This window comes from Embiotoca jacksoni, unplaced genomic scaffold, assembly GCF_022577435.1.
Source record: "Embiotoca jacksoni isolate LCO1_2020_lvr unplaced genomic scaffold, fEmbJac1.0.p SCAF_9, whole genome shotgun sequence".
Classification (NCBI taxonomy): Eukaryota; Metazoa; Chordata; class Actinopteri; family Embiotocidae; genus Embiotoca; species Embiotoca jacksoni.
Window position 1 is genome coordinate 14,142,950 of NW_027185447.1, and position 17,077 is coordinate 14,160,026.

Sequence of the window (17,077 nt, forward strand, 5' to 3'; positions counted from 1 at the left end):
AGGATATGTGTACTTGCACTTATGATGATTCACAAGTTGATGAAGAACTATTCTCCAAATATTTAAATCCCATCATATCACAGCAGATATGCCACTTTGTTTTCTTTTAGCGTACTGCAGCATCAATAATTTGTTAAAAAATACAGCGAAACTGTGGTGGGGATTAGTCTGACAATACATCCATCCTTCCATGATCTATACCTGCTTTATCCTCCTTCACACAAGCTAACTTTGGGCAAAAGCTGAGTACATGCTGGACAGGTCCCCAGTGATAATAAAACATATATGATTTTTTATTTATATATTTTTGGCAGACTGACTGCATATCCCTTTTTTAAGTGTTGCTTCAAAAGAACACTATAAAAGATTTGAAATTGTTAAAGGATCTCAACTGTATAAATCCATTCTAAGCGAACATCAGTGTTAAAGTGGAGCTGCAGCAGGTTCAAGTTCAACTTTAGGTACAGTGACCTCTACATGACACAGCAACTATGATCACATTAAACCACAGATCGAGTTTAAACTGCAGCTGCTGAAGACACTGGAACACAATGTGCCACACAGGTCGCTTTGATCCAACACAATTATACTGTAGCGCCATCCTACACCTTAAACCGCAGCTAGGCTAACGAATGAGCCACAGCTTCAGTTTTGTGATGGTTTCAACAATAAGTACAGACAGACAAATCATAAAGGACCGATGAGGTTTGACCCAAAACTTAGGAGGTATATTGTATGGCAAATGTTGGGCAGACACCCACTCAGCCACAGACACAGTTAAGTATAAAGATCATGGTTCAATGTGTGCTGCTGCGAGTCCACAAACAGCTGCCGAGTGCTGCCCCTAGAGTGCATTTATCACCCCTGACACCATATGGAGTCTCTGGAAGTCCTGAACAAACACACTGCATGCACATAGCCTATAGACACGGACATTCTGTTCACATACGCTCATACATTTTGTATGTACATGCAAAGACACCGCATAAACCCAATCATTATTTTAGATAGGAGAGAGTTACAAGCACATGCATAGACACACACGTACAAATTGAGACACAATACTGCACTTGTATGAGGAATTATTTGTTTTTATTATAAGATATAAATCTGCACATTTGGCACAATTGTTGCATCTCCTGACATCAATCTTCAACTTCAAACACGTGAAAACCTGCACACATAGGACAGACACGTAACTCTTTATCAGTGGCAGTCTATCTCAGCTTGTGCTGCTGCCCTTATTTCCCCGAGGACAACTCCGGCAAACCAATTGGAGCAGTTACACATGTCAACACTTCCATGCAGCGATTTACAGTACCGCAGCACACCCACCCACCCACCAGCTCGTTTCATCACCTTTAAAGCCTGTAACTCTCAAGAAGATTGTATGTAAATGCATTAAATTTAAAGAAACAAAAGAGACATACATGCAGACAAACTTAGATGTCTCATCTAGAGAAATAAAACACACACACACACACACACACACACACACACACACACACACACACACACACACACAACTTTAATCTTTAGGGCAGGCAGAATCTATGATGTGATTTATTTTGAACTATTCCCAGGGGGCTTTACAGGATTGAGCCAGTACTCAACCTAATCACAGCACTCGCTTTCTATGTCAGCAATTTATGAATCCACCCTCTTAGCCTGAGTTTGTCTGGCTGCGCATGTGTGTTTGCAAGTGAGCTAATGAGAGATGGAGAGGGAGGTGGGAAACAGAGATACGGCGACAGAGGGGGAGACACAGAAACAACTACCCGGAACTGTAATGAGTGTATCCTGTAAGTTGGCACACTTTCTGTGACACACACACCCACAGTTTTGGGTGAGTCACCCTCTGCACTTGCAGGCTTGTATCGAATCTTACATACCTCAATATGCGACACAAATTTCTGTTGGTGGTTTTTTTTTGGGTGTGTGCGTGCTATCTAACCCTGAAGAAAGGGCAACATGAACCTCAAATGTTGTGTAAAAGCTAAGCTCTGACAGAACAAAGTCAAAGCGTGACACACCCTCAACCGTTGCACTACTGTCTCCCATTCACTGCCCTGCACTAAGTACCATCCAGATGACTGTGTCTAATTTCACTGGATACTCCATTTCCATTTGAAAGGTGGTTAGTGCCCATTGAGCAGTGTTATCATGGCTGTGCAGACAGAGAGAGATTCCCCTGCTCCTCTCTTCCTCAGACGGAGAAGCCATCGATTTGATTCAGCCTTAAAAGCCAGGTCAGCCTCAACAATGGCAGCTTATGGAAAAACCATTACCCCAGGTGAATCGTGAAATGTTAACCTACATGCGTGTTTCCCATCAGTCTCCCGCTCTCTCTGACTATCCTACACATGACCACAGATGGAGAGGAGACAGGAGAGAGAGCTCTGTGGGTTGCTCGTCAATGGAATATGCAGGCTCCTCTCGAGGTGAGTCATGCTGCCTTTCTTTACACCTCTTGTCCAAGGCCACCTACCTTACACCTCCACTCTAGCACAGCCGCCGCCAACTTACTATGCCTGTTCATCCATTACACTACTCAAAGCCCCTGACAGTGTAGAAAAGTCACAGATGACTAATTTCATCCAACTGAAATGCTGCTACACTGAAAAGAATATGTAGTGTTTAAAACTGAAAGCCTCAACTGTCTGTTATCATCAGTATCATCTCATGTCATGAGATGTTAGGAATCAAACATTTGGATTTTCTAACAACAATATTTAATGTTATTGATTGTCACTACTCTACCTAATACAGCTCAATATTTCTAACCGTCAATGCTAAAAATTGAGTTTAAACTGACCAAACTAGAGCCGCAAAGCAGTTTCATTATCATTGCAGATCACTCATTCAAATCAACAGCGAAGAATGAGCAGTAAATAAATGTTTTAACACTGCACACAGTGCTAGAAAACGGAATTAGATTAAAAATTATGGCACCTCTTCTGATCAGGCAAAAAGTCAGGAGCTAGTTTTTCAGATTATACTGTATATGATACAGTAAACTCATTATGTAGCTGCATATGCACATGCAGTACAGCCTTATCCTTGGTGTTAGCGATTTCACCTTATCTGACAACACATAGAGCTGCATCAGATCATTGTGTAGAGGTTGCAGTCCTTAAACAAATCCATCAGTATAGAGGGATGGGGGACGTTTGGTGTGCCACGTGGTTATACAGCTCCTGCTGAGTGTTCTTAGCAGAAGCTGATGAGTGAAACAACAGTTACAGCTGAATTGATCCCAAATGTTTGAGGCTGATACTTGATGCCAATGTATTGGTTGATAGTATTAATTTTATATAGGCACAAGATAAACAAACATCTTGATACTGAGCAGGTCATTTTACAGTTGAAAAGTACACTTGCCACTGGTAGAAAGGGTACATAATGGAAACTACACCTGAAACATATCTTTGAAATATCTGTTCTGCAACTTCAAACATGTACACCAACACCCTATCGATATATAACTGTCGAGAGAGCAATAATGTTCAAAATCAAACGTACTTCAGCTCAAACATAAATTATGTTAAATACTTTATGGACAAGATAAATGCACAGCAATGACTTACTTCTTTCAACAACAACAAAATTTCATATTCAATAAAAGTCTTTTCTTTAATTTCAATGAACAAAAAAATTAAAGGAAAAAACATCACCGTGCTTCACCATAAAATTATACAGGCATTACTGCTCAATATGGAAGAAGCTAATGAAATGAGAAGTGCTTTCACTGACTGTTTGACCTGCTGGTCTTGCAAGTGCGATACCAGGGAAATGTTTGTGTGTAGCAATGTGAGCCGGGTTAATATAGTGCAGAGGTTCTGCTAATTGGGTTAGTGTACAGTTTGGTTAATTGGGTTAGGATGGAAAGATTCCGTGACAGTCCCGGCTTGCTATCGATCGGATGTGTGAATGAGAGGGGACAAACAGGTGCTTTCATTAACAAGTTCGAGCACATGAAAAAACAATGAGCTGAACATACACACGAATGTGTCACTTTACACAAAGACTCACTGCATCAGCTCAGCAAAGGGAGGGTGGAGGTTTATAGATTCCTGTTAAATAAAATACAAAAAGTGATGATACATATTTACAAAAATGCAACCAAATAGCTGAATAAATATAGATTTGTGCGCGTGCTTGCATGAATAAGAAGGAAAGTGTGTGAGGGAGAAAAAGACAGAGACCACTTGGGACCAGCTCCCTTTCATGTGGAGGTGAATACATAAATAATAAAAATTAAATCATCAAAAACAGCCCAAAATAGTCTCAGCCCCTCTCAATAATGTGCACACACACAAAGCATAATATGTTCCACATTCTTCAAAGTTATATTAGTTGCTAACAGTCTTCAAATTTAATAATCTATGCATTTTAATGGCAATGAGATGACAATAATGTATTTTTGTGCCAGTTACACAAGAATTAAAATGACCTAAGTACAGATAACAGTTTTCCTGATTACAAATTTCATTTTACAATAAAACGTTAAAGAGCAATTGTGATTGTTTATCTTAAATCTTTGTTGTGCTGCTGCTTCCGTAGCTACGCATTATCTGATGGTAACTACATGCAACCTGCAAAGTGTCGGGGAGCAAAGTACTAAATAAAGATATTTTCAAGGATTTCAGACACCAAGAAATGTCAACCCCAGTTGCGTCACTTCACTTCCTCGCTTAGCACAATATGTAGCCTCCTGAAATAGCTCGGTTTCTCTGAAACCAGGCTCTTGACTTAACACCCAGATAGACAGATAGGGTGCGTGCAGCAAAAATAGACTGTCAGTGCAAAAAAACCACACCACCCTTGCTCCGACATGCACACAAACCCCCTGCAAAATCTGGAGAGTCACTTTGTGTGATCTTGTTATGTACTATGTGATAGGCAGACAGACGCATACATTTGTCCGCTTAGGTTTTGATTTGAGAGGATCACATGCCTGTGATAGTGTGCTCAACATCTGGCCCTGTGACAAAAGTTTTAGTTTTTTTAAACAATATTTCCCTTTTGAATACCTGGACAGTTTAATTTACCTCACAGAGAAAGTGTTGAGCCAACATGATTGACATTATGGTGTTAAACAGATATTTCTAAATCCTGACAGTTGTTGATGGCCAAAAACCATAATTTAAATGCATTAGCCCCCTCTTGTTTATGTTTTGATTTTGCTGTGAACTAACTTCTTTAAAGCCGAAGGCAGCCTCTAGAGTGGAGTTCAGATGATGTGATCTCTCTTTCCACAAGCCACTCTTATTAAGAAGCACCACTAAAAGCCTGAGGATTCTCTTACTAAACCAATCAATATAGGATCTGTCTTGCCCTAGTCCCCGGAGCCCTCGACTCCACCCTTCATCCTTCCTCCGGCGTTTACTGTCCCCACAGTCTCACTCATTCATGGTAAGCAGAGGGCAAAGAGGATGCTACTGTGTATGTGTAAATGTGCTTTGTGCAATCCTGCACACCCAAGACAGATCTGATACCAAAAGTACTGCTATCTCAAACCTCAGGAGGTGAAACAGGTGAAACTAGTCCTCCAAGACAGAGCTGAGGAGCAAACCGCCTGTTAATGAATAAATAAACAGAGCAGTCAGCATGAACGCCCCGCTGTCATCGTGTTCTTTGAGTGCAGACGCTGATCCTTCATCGGCAACACCTGTGTGACTGCTAGAGGAATCAATAAACGGCTACAGTTGCAAAGGTGAACTCGCCCACCAGCGTACACTGTGCACCCACTGTCTCTGTCTCTAACAAGAAGAGACAATGATGGCAGTGACACAGCCCCCATTCAAATTAATGCTACAATTGTGCTACTAATTCTAGCAAAATATAAAAATACAATGCATGTGCACAAGAATATACAGAGACACTTGTAGGTACATAAACATAGATGGCTGACCAAACACTCATAGTCTCTGCAGGTGTGTTTGCTAGTCAATTACTGCTCTGGACTAGTCTGGGTAGTTTGACTGATATAAAGCTTTCACAAACACATAGCAGAAGTGTGACAAGGAGGAGCATCCTCGTCCCTGCTAATGAGACCCAGAAGATTCCCTCCTTTTGCGCCAGATTAAACTGTTGTTGGTATAAACACTTCTCCACCCACAAGAAATGACAAACTCTTAACTTTAAGAATGAAAAACAAACCTGTCTCCTCTATTATCAGCATACAGTGGATACAGAGAACCTTGCTGTACTGTAGCTGCAGGAGGCCCTGAATATTGAGTGGAACAATCCAGCAAACAGCAGAAACACTTAGTGTGACATGAAGACAGTGTCGTGTATTCGCAGGGGTGGAAAAGGTCAAGCTCAGTCAAATTTTCTCAGGTCTATAGAAAGGGAAATACATATATATAGTTTTTTTTTTTTTTTTTACTTAAAATAGTAAATTTGCACACTGCACACTGTAGAACTACACAAAGGTCCCGGTAATGCAATTCAAGTACATAAAGAGGAAATATGTGCCAGTTAGCATCCCTGTCTGCTAATGATTTTTGACTTTGACTATTTAAACATGGGACCCATACTCAATATTTTGCCCACCGCAGCTAAACAGAATCACAATAACCATACATACGTTTAAAGTACAGAGGCATACCAACCCAAGTTTGTGTCATAGTTTGTGTTTTCTGTTTTCTGTCCATCTTTGACTCCTCGCTCACTCTTTTTTTTTGCGTTTCCTGTTTTATTTTGAAGTTTTCCCTTGTCTTGTCATTTCAGTTCCTGCCCTTGTGCGTTTCCCGCTCCTTTGATCATTCTCACCTGTTTCCACTTTGCTATCTCTTCCTCCTGTTTCCCATCTCACCATCAGCCCCCTCTGTTAATATACCTTCTGTTCTACTTTACTCTTTTGTCAGGTTATTGTTTCTATTTTCATGTTTGTTTCTGCTCCTTTTACCAGTGATCCTGCTTGTTTTGTACCCTGCCTGGACCGTCAACTCTGCATGGGCCTGCTTGTAGTGTTATTTTTGCTTGTCTAGGTTTGTTATGTAGAACCTTTCTTTCCAGCTCCCTGAGATTGGCTTTCCCATCCTTGCACCTAGAACCATTCGATATCATTCAAAATCGGACTTTGGTCTGTGTCGTGCGTTTGGGTCCTCCCTTTCTTTGAACAAAGACAATTTGTGCATTTCATGTATTACAATCAAATTTTTGAGTTTTTGAAAAGACATAGCTAAGAATCTGATTTTCAAATAAAACCTGTTGATCTTTTAAATTAAAAAAAACACATGGTCATACCTCTGTTTAGGCATTTTTAGCAAAGATTATTTAAGTCAACTGGTGAAAGAAATATTGCATTTGGTGCACAATAAAAAAAATACTTTCCAAGTTTCAACTACAACTGAAAATAGAATTTTGAATTTCAGTTCAAATTAAGTGCGGTAGTATGTCGCATTTCACTTGGATTTTTGTTACCCTCAGGACAGAGGCATACCTTGAAAAAAGTAGAATACTTACAAACAGTGCAATACATTTTAGAAATACCTTCAGCACAGATTAATCTCCATCTTGGTTTCACACAGCTCAACAGTAATGCATTTTTTAGAGAATCAGAGGCTTGAAAAACAACACACACACACGAACATATTTTCCAAGGGTTTTCATACACCGTTACCAGAAGGCTAATAAATCAAGATTCACTGGTAAAACTAAATATGAGTTCAGGGAGGAAGGAATATCTCCTCAAAGCATATTTACATTTATTTTTATTTATGACTTCACCCACTGCTGAGACCAAAAAGGTTTTTTCAAACTTTCCAAAACCGCCAACAGGAAGCTTAAATTAAAAAAATGTCCTTATGACCGCTTTAAATATATTTTTCACTGCCAAATTTTTTTTTACATGCAAACAGATCCACACTATAGCGTTCTACTAAGGGCTCCTTTTCTTCACATGTGATTCCCTGATGAGGGCAGAATCTGAGCTAATAAAGCACCAAAACCTTCAGTAGAGGAGAACATTATCTCTCAGGGCACATGGTTGGCTGCTAAATGGCAGCAGAGGACAAAGTACATTACCTACATGTAATTAGAAGCTACAAGCTCCGAACAAGCATATCATTTCATGTTCTTGTATGATAAGTCTATCACAAAGACATAATGGGGAGTTAACAGCAGGTAAATTACTGCCTTTTCTTCACTTTATGTATTGTGTTTGCTTTCGTGTGTGGTTTTGTTCAGGGACATGTTTCTGTAATGCTGCTGAGACATGAATCAATACTTGTGAATTACAGTGCTCCTACTTTAATGGCAAGCTATTGCCACACAGAGACTGAAATAGATTTAGTGTGTAGTGAGACAGTGGATAATAAACTTGTAGTTTAGTAGTAATCAACAATTAGTGACTATGTTTGTTTGTTAAATGTATGGATTGAAAAATCCAGACGTGCCACAGTGACTACCGTAAGTTTGTAGATGTAATGTAATGTAATGTAACGAAACTAAAAATGTCCTTTTTCTTTCCCTATCTTCTCTCTCATTGCACTGTACAACAGAATTAATAATTGAGAGATTTTTATGCAGACAGTGAGTTTTGGTGCCGTGAGCTGTTTGGTCACAGATCCATGGCAGTAATGCTGGGTGGCAGGCCAGTTTGAAGCCCTGCACTCCAAGTCCAAGCTGGGGCACATCTGTCTGGCTGACTGGCCAATCTACAGCCCCCCAATCCCTGAGCTATTATGCACACAGCTGACATGCACACGTGTGCACATACACACTTTGAAGATTCACGGACCATTTGCGCTGTGAACTGTGCAGCTCACATCACACTTTTGCACCTTTTACCAACAACCAAAGGCCACAGACAATGACTGACATTTTCAAAACCCTCAATACCTGTGATCTGCTGTGCTATCTGTCCTCTCCTCTAAACACTATCATTGTCACTCATAGACTCCCCATCATACATTCTCTATCAAAAAAATATGGAACAGAATGACAAACAATGACTTTTTTTTAAGACAGAATGAGTCTGTGTGTCTGTGTGTCTGTGTGCGTGTGTGTGCGTGTGTGTGTGTGTGTGTGTGTGTGTGTGTGTGTGTGTGTGTGTGTGTGTGTGTGTGTGTGTGTGTGTGTGTGTGTGCGTGTGCGTGTGTGTGCGTGCGTGAGTGAGTGAGTGAGTGAGAGAGAAAGACTATAATTTTGTTTGTGTGTGTGTTACAAGTAAGTCAGTGATGTGACTGTGCATGAGGGGGGATATATTAGTAAGAGGGTGTTTATTGGACAGAGAAAGTAGTTTCATTGAAGAGTAAGGCAGTTTAAATTCTCAGTTCCTGATTGGCTCGCAGCCTTTTTGAAAAAGCTTGTACCTACTTAGTTTCACGGAGGATTTAAATCTAACCAAAGAACAACACAACTTAAAATTCATCAAGTTCTATTGGAGCAGTAGCCAGATGCTTTCAATTCAGTTGAATTACACTTTATGTAGCGCTGCCAAATCAAAGCTTTGTAGTTTTAATCATCTGATTATTTTCAGACAACTTGTTTCCAGGGCTGTGAAATAACTGAGCAATATTATTTACATTTCAGTCAAACTCTCACATACAGCGAATCTAACATATACAGCATGCTATCATCACTGTCTTACATACACTACTCTCTACTCACTGTTCCTGCGCAGCAGTAGGCCTTGCTTTGTTCATGTAAGTTTGCCCACTTTGAGTTTGTGTACTGTGTAGAAAAGCTAAGATAGCATCTGCTAGCTGGCAATGTTCACATCAACTGCCGGAAGAACGTTTGGTGAACCTCTGACTGTGCTTGTGTGAGAACTCAAAGATCTCAAAATGCACCAGAAATCTCTGTTCTTTTGCACCACATCTAAAATGTGCTCGTCTTTCAGTCTGAATACGTTTAGAGCACATGATTTTAAGTGTTGTGTGTAAGAGAGAATAGTGCTGTCTGTAGGAATATATGATGGTCTCTATCCACTGCAAACCTGAAATCTAAAGTTATTTATATATATGTTATTGATATATATTACTTTTTTTTTTTTTTTTTTTTTGTCATGCAAGATATTTCTTCTTACCAGGGATTTCACTTGTTTCAAGCTTTTTAAATCTTAATTATCTTAAGATATTCTAACTTTTTAATGAGATTTTATTACTGGTTTTAAGTAACTCAATAACTATAAAGGTGTTTGATCAACAATGTCAAGTGCAAAACTACTTTGTCTTAGTCAGGCTTTCTTATTTCCAGCATCTTATTATTTTGAGCTGTTCACATATTAAGAACAGATAATGACCAAATGGAATCAGTTAGTCTGTGTTAATGTTTGACTTTGATGGTGTTTTAACACATTGGCCGGGATTTGAACTCATACCAAATTTACACAATAGCACAAACTAAGTAACCAACCGAGGTAGCTGTAGACCAGTAACTCCTGTGTTCAGCGAGGTAAAATGACTGTTTTTATCAAGGGAGTCTGGTGGCTTTGAAGAGAGCGATATAATGTCTTTCTGAATGTATGTTATGAGATTTCTTCTCTGTTACAAAGGGTGTCTGAGAGTCAACTGTGGATGCCTACAATGCAGTAGGTTTGTTTTGTTTTAGTTATTTGTACAATAGGACTGGTTACTGGGATGAAAGCTCTTTCCAGATTTATTTCAAGTGTCAATAAATGTTGACACAAATTTAAGTCCTGTTATGATTTCAGTCAAATTAGTTTCCTGTTTTGAAATGTACGCTCTGGGGCAGCTGTGGCTCAGATGGCACAGTGGTTTAAACAATAATTGGAAGGTTGGCGGTTCGATTCCCTGGTTGCTCCTTTTCACAAGACACTGAACCCCAAGTTGCTCCTGATGGCACAAGAGCTCCTTGCATGGCATCTTTGTCGCTACTGGTGTGTGAAGGGGTGAATGAGAAGCAAAAATTGTGAATGCCGAGGTAAAGAAGTACTGCATTGTAATATTCTGTGTTTCACTTATCATTGGGCTGTAGCAAGTCCGAGCAGAAGGAATTTGATTCTTATTATTATATTATTATTATACACTGTATATATAATCATATAGACTATTTACACTTGTTGACATAGTTTCAAATATTCAATTATATGATTAATATTGAGATCATTGTTAAAGGTAGTGTTGTCGTAGACTACATTACATTGAAAAGTGTTTCTAACTTTTTTGTCCTCCTATCTACGACGGGGTCAGAGTCTTCAAAACTCCACTAGTACAATGCAGTCCAATACAACATCACCACTATGACCTCAGCTTCAAAACATATTTAACTATCAGCTTTCTGACAATGTAAACGTTTTATTGGTATCATAAAAGTAGAATATTTGGCATAATAGTTGTATTGGACTGTATTAGTTTGTACCTAATAAAATGACCACACAGTGTATGTGTCCTGCAAAGAGTAGTAATGTGTGTAAATATGACAGTGAGTACAAGACACCATGATTGTGGATAAGAGGATACATACTGGTCTATATGTGAGAGAATAGTAATGTCGTGTGAGAGCGCAGGTTTAATTTATGACCTAAAGAACCCCTCATAAATATTACTCCATGTCTGCATGTGTGTTTATAGAAGAGAGGGCAAATGTTTAATGTGGGTATGCATGCATGCGAGTGTAGGAGACGGAAGGAAGACAGAAAGGGCGCAGACAGCGCGGTGCAGGTGCAGAGAGTGTGTTTTTCATTTCTGTGAGATGAAGGTGGGAAGGGATGATGGGATGGAGGGTGGATGAGTGGGGAGGGAGGAGGAAGGAGCGCTCCAGTCCTGTCGCCTTGGGTGCATCAGCAGCAGGAATTGTTCTCTGCCCTGTGGGGGCCATCTGACTGTTCTGTCACCCTCAACAGAAGGCTGACTCTGCCTTAAAGTGCTCGGCCCTTTGCTCGCAGTTCGACATGCTTGATGTTTAATACATACACAGGGAGAATATTGAGAACGCCTCGGGAGAAATGCAGCACACAAGCTGTAAGGGAGAGACTTTCTTTTTTTTCCCCGTCAGTTTGTAGAACAACCAAGAATAGAGGAGCTCCTGTACAAAGCACGCGTGGGCTGGCTGCAAACATAATTGCCCGGGATTCGAACCACAGCCGGAGCTCCATCGCGAAATTCTAAATATACGAGATCCAAGAGTTAAGCACCTCTCAACAAAACACACTTGTGAGTGAGTGAGTGAGTGGGGTGGGTGGGTAGAGGGGTGAGAGGGGAGCGACTGCTACATGCTGGGGATTGTGTAATGCACCAACATATCTGTGCCAGGACATATACATCACAGTTGTATACATGATGCTTCAGTCTAAATACCAGTCGTGGACTGAACACATAAGCTGAAATGCCTCTCCCTCTTCTGTAATCCGTGCCAGTGTTAGTGTAATTCAGGGCATCACTCCTCAATAAGGCAGGAGAACGGGCCTCAGGGGTGACCCTCCTGCTTAATTCAACACAATGAGTGTAATGAGGTGAAATACACACACACATAGGCACCCGCACACACATGCACACTGGAGATGGGAACCCTTGCTGCATAGTAAGTGGATTTCATTCATCTACATGGACTGAGCCTGCTGTAGAAGTTCCACTCACACCCACACCCACACATTTATCATCACAGCGAGCGCTTCACTCTGGAGCTTATTACAGGTGAGAAAATCATTTCAGGCTGAATCAGATATGTAGCAGCGGCAAGGACTAATACTGTTTTCTATATCATTTAGAAATCATGCCAGTCCGAGGTACACAGCCTGATTATAAGCCAATAATGTAGCTTAACAGGAAGCATGTATTTTGGTAAAAAAAAATCATCCTCCATGTCACGAATGAATGATGAAAAATAGACATCAATTTGATATTACAGGCCACTAGTTGTGTGTTTGATATGTCAGTATCTCCTCTTGTTCACCTCACACTGAGTGAGTTCAACAGTTCTGAGTCCATAATTAATCAATCCTGGTGTGTAAGTAGGACTGGTGCAGCTCTCTTATCATCACGTACAGCAACCCACGCCCTCCGGGCCATCAGTGGATTAATGATGAGTGCATGTGATAGGAGAGCCCCGTACAAAGGCTTTATTAATTAGCCTTACAGTGGCACTGTGGCCGCACTGTGCAACACATGTTCACTCTAATCAAAACTTTAAAAGGGACACGATCGACCTCCCAATCACCCGCTGAAAGGCACTGCATGGTATTAAACCTTGATGCTTGCATGCATTAAGTTGCGGGTGCGTGCAGGCTGAAAGTGCACCATTTCCAAATTAACAAGGCGACTTTCACACATCGCTGACCAACCGGTTATGCGCACTTTACTAAGAAGCCTATGAATGATTGATCAGACAGGTGGGATCGAGGAGTACGGCACAATTCAGAGGCAATGATGAAGAGGGACATGCATTCAGAACTGTCCAAAAAAAACTGTCCAGATGTCGCCAAAGTAGAAGCAAAACGAAAGAGACAGAGATCGGATGCAGTGTACTCACACGCCCCCGGTGTGTTAGAGGAGCATCCCGGTCTCACACGGCCAGCTCTTCAGATGAGTTCTCCTGGGACAGCGCGCCTTGATCCTCACTACCATTCTTTGCAACGCTCCAGCCTCCTCACAGCCTCCTCTTACTCTTCTTCTTTGACATCACATGAAAAAACCCCGCTGCATGCCAGATGATATTCGCCTTTAATCGCTGTTTCAGGGCAGCTGTCGTCCGTCTCTCAGTGAGCAGGGCAGAAGTGACAGAAGCGGATTCCTATTTGAGGGGATGCTGACGCGCAACCGGAGGGGCTCGCCTCCTGCCTTTTTCATCTGGCTCCATCAACTCTCGGTTATGCAGCACCATGTGACTGAATCTGCTGTCAAGACAGACAGAATAACACCCTTTACTTCCGGTAAAAGCTTTCGAAATAAAACTACATTTAACAGTAGCAATTCATTCATGTTTGATCCCAGAGGCTGAATAATGAAATAAGCTGAATTCAGAATTAAACCAATTAAACCTCAATACCAGCAAGCATGAAAAGGCATAACTCAAAATAGCAAAAAAAGAAAAAGAAAAAAACCCAGCTAAAAACTAAGTTTACTCAGTAGCTTCGTTTAATGTCAGTGTGTTTCACGTTGCAAAAATATCACTGAATTTATGGCAACACTTAGGCTACAGAGAAAAAGGCAAACGTTTTTTGAATTAATTGCTAGTTATGAGTAAAGATTAATACAGCAAATACCAGCAACAATGAACAAAAACTATACATCTCTTAAGTTGTTGTTGACCAAACAGGGGTATAATAGATTACATTTGAAAATCTGGGAAGAAAAGGACACCACCAAGGTATGACTGTGATGCTGTTTTTGCTGGCCTTAAAATTATAATATTATTACATGTCTGCCAAAACTTTAGCTACTATGTTTTAAGCTAAATGTCTTTGAGTTTTCATGCCCTTCAGTAACACAAATCTCATTAAATTGGACCTTTTTTTAGTTGCATGATACTATTTACAAAAAAGTGCATATTTATCAGATATTCTGTTGCACATATCAGATCATTAAGTTATAGAAAGGTGATATAATGGCTATTTTAGGGCGCATTTAAATACCACACAACAGAGAGCCCTACAGATGATCAAAACCTATCCTTAGGTCTTCAGTTATCAACATATATACTGGGTAATAGCCTATAACAGAGCAGAGTTATGGATTAGATGTGATATATAATCTTGTTAAACTCATTGTTAAACTCCTTTTTTGAGCAATTCTTTGCTTAAGAAGATGCATTTTTAGTTTCCCTTCATGATCATTTTAGTTTTCATAGATCAGGTGTTGTCATGTACTTCTGGACGTAGGCCAGGGACGTGGTTCCAATAGACATCAAGTGTGTGATCTTATCAACCTCATAATATCTGCCCAGACATCCCAGCTTCTCTGGTTCAGAGATCTTCTTGCCAACTTAAAAATCTAACACTGTTACTAAGATAGTGCTTTAAATTCAAATACAGATCAAATACAGGAATGAAGAAAACCTTTCACAAAATGCATTTGTACAGCTGTGCAACAAGTTAAAACTAGTAAAGGAGCGTCCAATGGTAATTCATTTATTTTGAAGGAAATGTGCTTTGTTTCCTGTATTTTCGGGCGTACATGTGAATTGACGAATCTGTGAAGGCATCCATTCAATTAAAACCGACCTCATATAGAGTGCCTCCCAGCGGCCGCCATTAAAATAACACCAACTCCTCAAACATTATGCTGGGGACCAGTGCTTCTTAATCAGAGCATAATCCCATTATAAATTATTGACATGCTTCTCATAATAGCCTCTGTATTCATTCTGCATCGAGTCTAGAACTTTCGTCATGGCAAAATAGTGCCGAAAAATCAGATGAGACTCTACCTTCAAGGGCACATGTATAATGTTAAACTTTTATGAGCATGGGCCTAAATAAAAAAAAAAAGCATTATTATGCTTGTTGGAGAGCCAGTGGAGGCTGTAATTTGCCGCTATGTAGGCTAGTTTGTGTTGATAAATGTCTAATAGAGCTGTAAAGAGCAGGTGATTCTGCTTATGATTTGAGGTTAGTTTGTGATGTATTGTTTGCCACAGTAGATTTTAGCACCAATGCACACACGGCAGTTCTCCAGGTGACATACTGTATTTCAGGCTTGGGTAATGGCATCATTTGTAAGCCTTTAGTATAAGAAAACTACTTTCACTGTAATCTTTGGGGGAAATCAAGTTCAGGCTGCTGTGAGTATGAGAATGGATAGAATCTGTTTTGTTCTCATGTCTCTGCCTAAGAAATGACGAATTGCTCCTGGATAACGGTGAAATAGACTTTTGTTGAGTGTGTGTCCGCATGAAGAATTTTCACTAGTGTGTTGGAGCGCCAAAATGTGTGTGAAGAGAAACGGAGAAGGAAAAAGAGAGAAAGAAAGAGAGTGGGAACTAGAAGCGACAGCCTGAGACGCTCTCAAAGAGAGAAAGGCCCTGTCCTTTTGAGGTCTTTTATCTATTGTTGTCCACTATGAACCAGACTCTTGGGTCTCCTCCACAATGCAGGTCCCCTCAGAGCAGCGCACCACTGGCTGTCCTGTCACTTCACATTAGTGTCTTTGTGGAGAACAGCAGCCCCGGAGGGCCGCACTTGTCATGAAAGAAGTGCTCTGGACACACTCACACTCACACACTCACACTCACGCACTCACACGCACGCACGCACGCATGCACGCACGCACGCACGCACACACCCACACACCCACACACACACACACACACACACACACACACACACACACACTCACACACACACATAGAGTGAGTAGACAAGGAGATGTTGGGCAAAATGGGCAAAAATGAGAACACTGGGAGAGCCTCTATAAAGACTTTCTAATAGAACTATAACAGTGACCTTATTTCAGCCTTGCCTCGCCTCTCCTCTCTCAATCTGACCCTGTCTCAGTCTGACCGTCTCTCAGTCTGACCCTCTCCCACCCTACTAACAACCTACATACACACACAGACATATTCATATGGCACACAATCAGAAACTGTGTTCTCATAAGACATGCAGCAGTGAATGAGTGAGCTTCATGCATGCAAAAAGTACGGGACAGTCACTAATGTGTTCTGTTGGTAGCTCTTGTGCTTACTGGCTTGATATGTAACAGTAAAACATGACATCTGTTAAGAACAAACTGGTAAATGCATTTTGACACTTTAACGTTCTGTCAATAACTTTTTAGACCTGCTAACTTGGGTTGTGCAGCTAAACTGGGTTTAAGCCCACATACTTCATATAATGAAATGTAGCAAAGATTAACACATTTCTAAAGATGGCAAATATATCATCCTGATAATATTAATAGTATAATTATCAACTCAAGGCCTACCTAGCCTTAACACAGTCACTGTTTTCATAAAAGCTCTATCTTTAGGTTTCATTGAGTTGCATTTATGACATCGTGTTACTTGTGCAAGTGACCTTGAGTGGACAACTCTGCAAACTCTGTTGATAAAGAAAAAAAAGGGATTAATTGACTGTTGAGTTGGATTTCTTTTGCCCAAAATAATAGCCTATATTATATCTAATATAGGTATTTTATGTGGTTTTAGGTACCGAAAACGATCTCAC

General features: G+C 40.4%; 1 protein-coding gene across 3 annotated transcripts in view; it reads right to left on the reverse strand.

Annotated features, from left to right (window-relative positions):
- LOC138193178 (uncharacterized) overlaps positions 1–13,763 on the reverse strand; it is a 41,170-nt gene extending 27,407 nt beyond the window's left edge. For all 3 annotated transcript variants that reach the window (XM_069141048.1, XM_069141049.1, XM_069141046.1), the window contains exon 1: positions 13,444–13,763. The gene's annotated coding sequence lies outside the window, so the exon portion shown is untranslated. The remainder of the gene's footprint in view (positions 1–13,443) is intronic.
- Between the last annotated feature and the right edge of the window lie 3,314 nt (positions 13,764–17,077).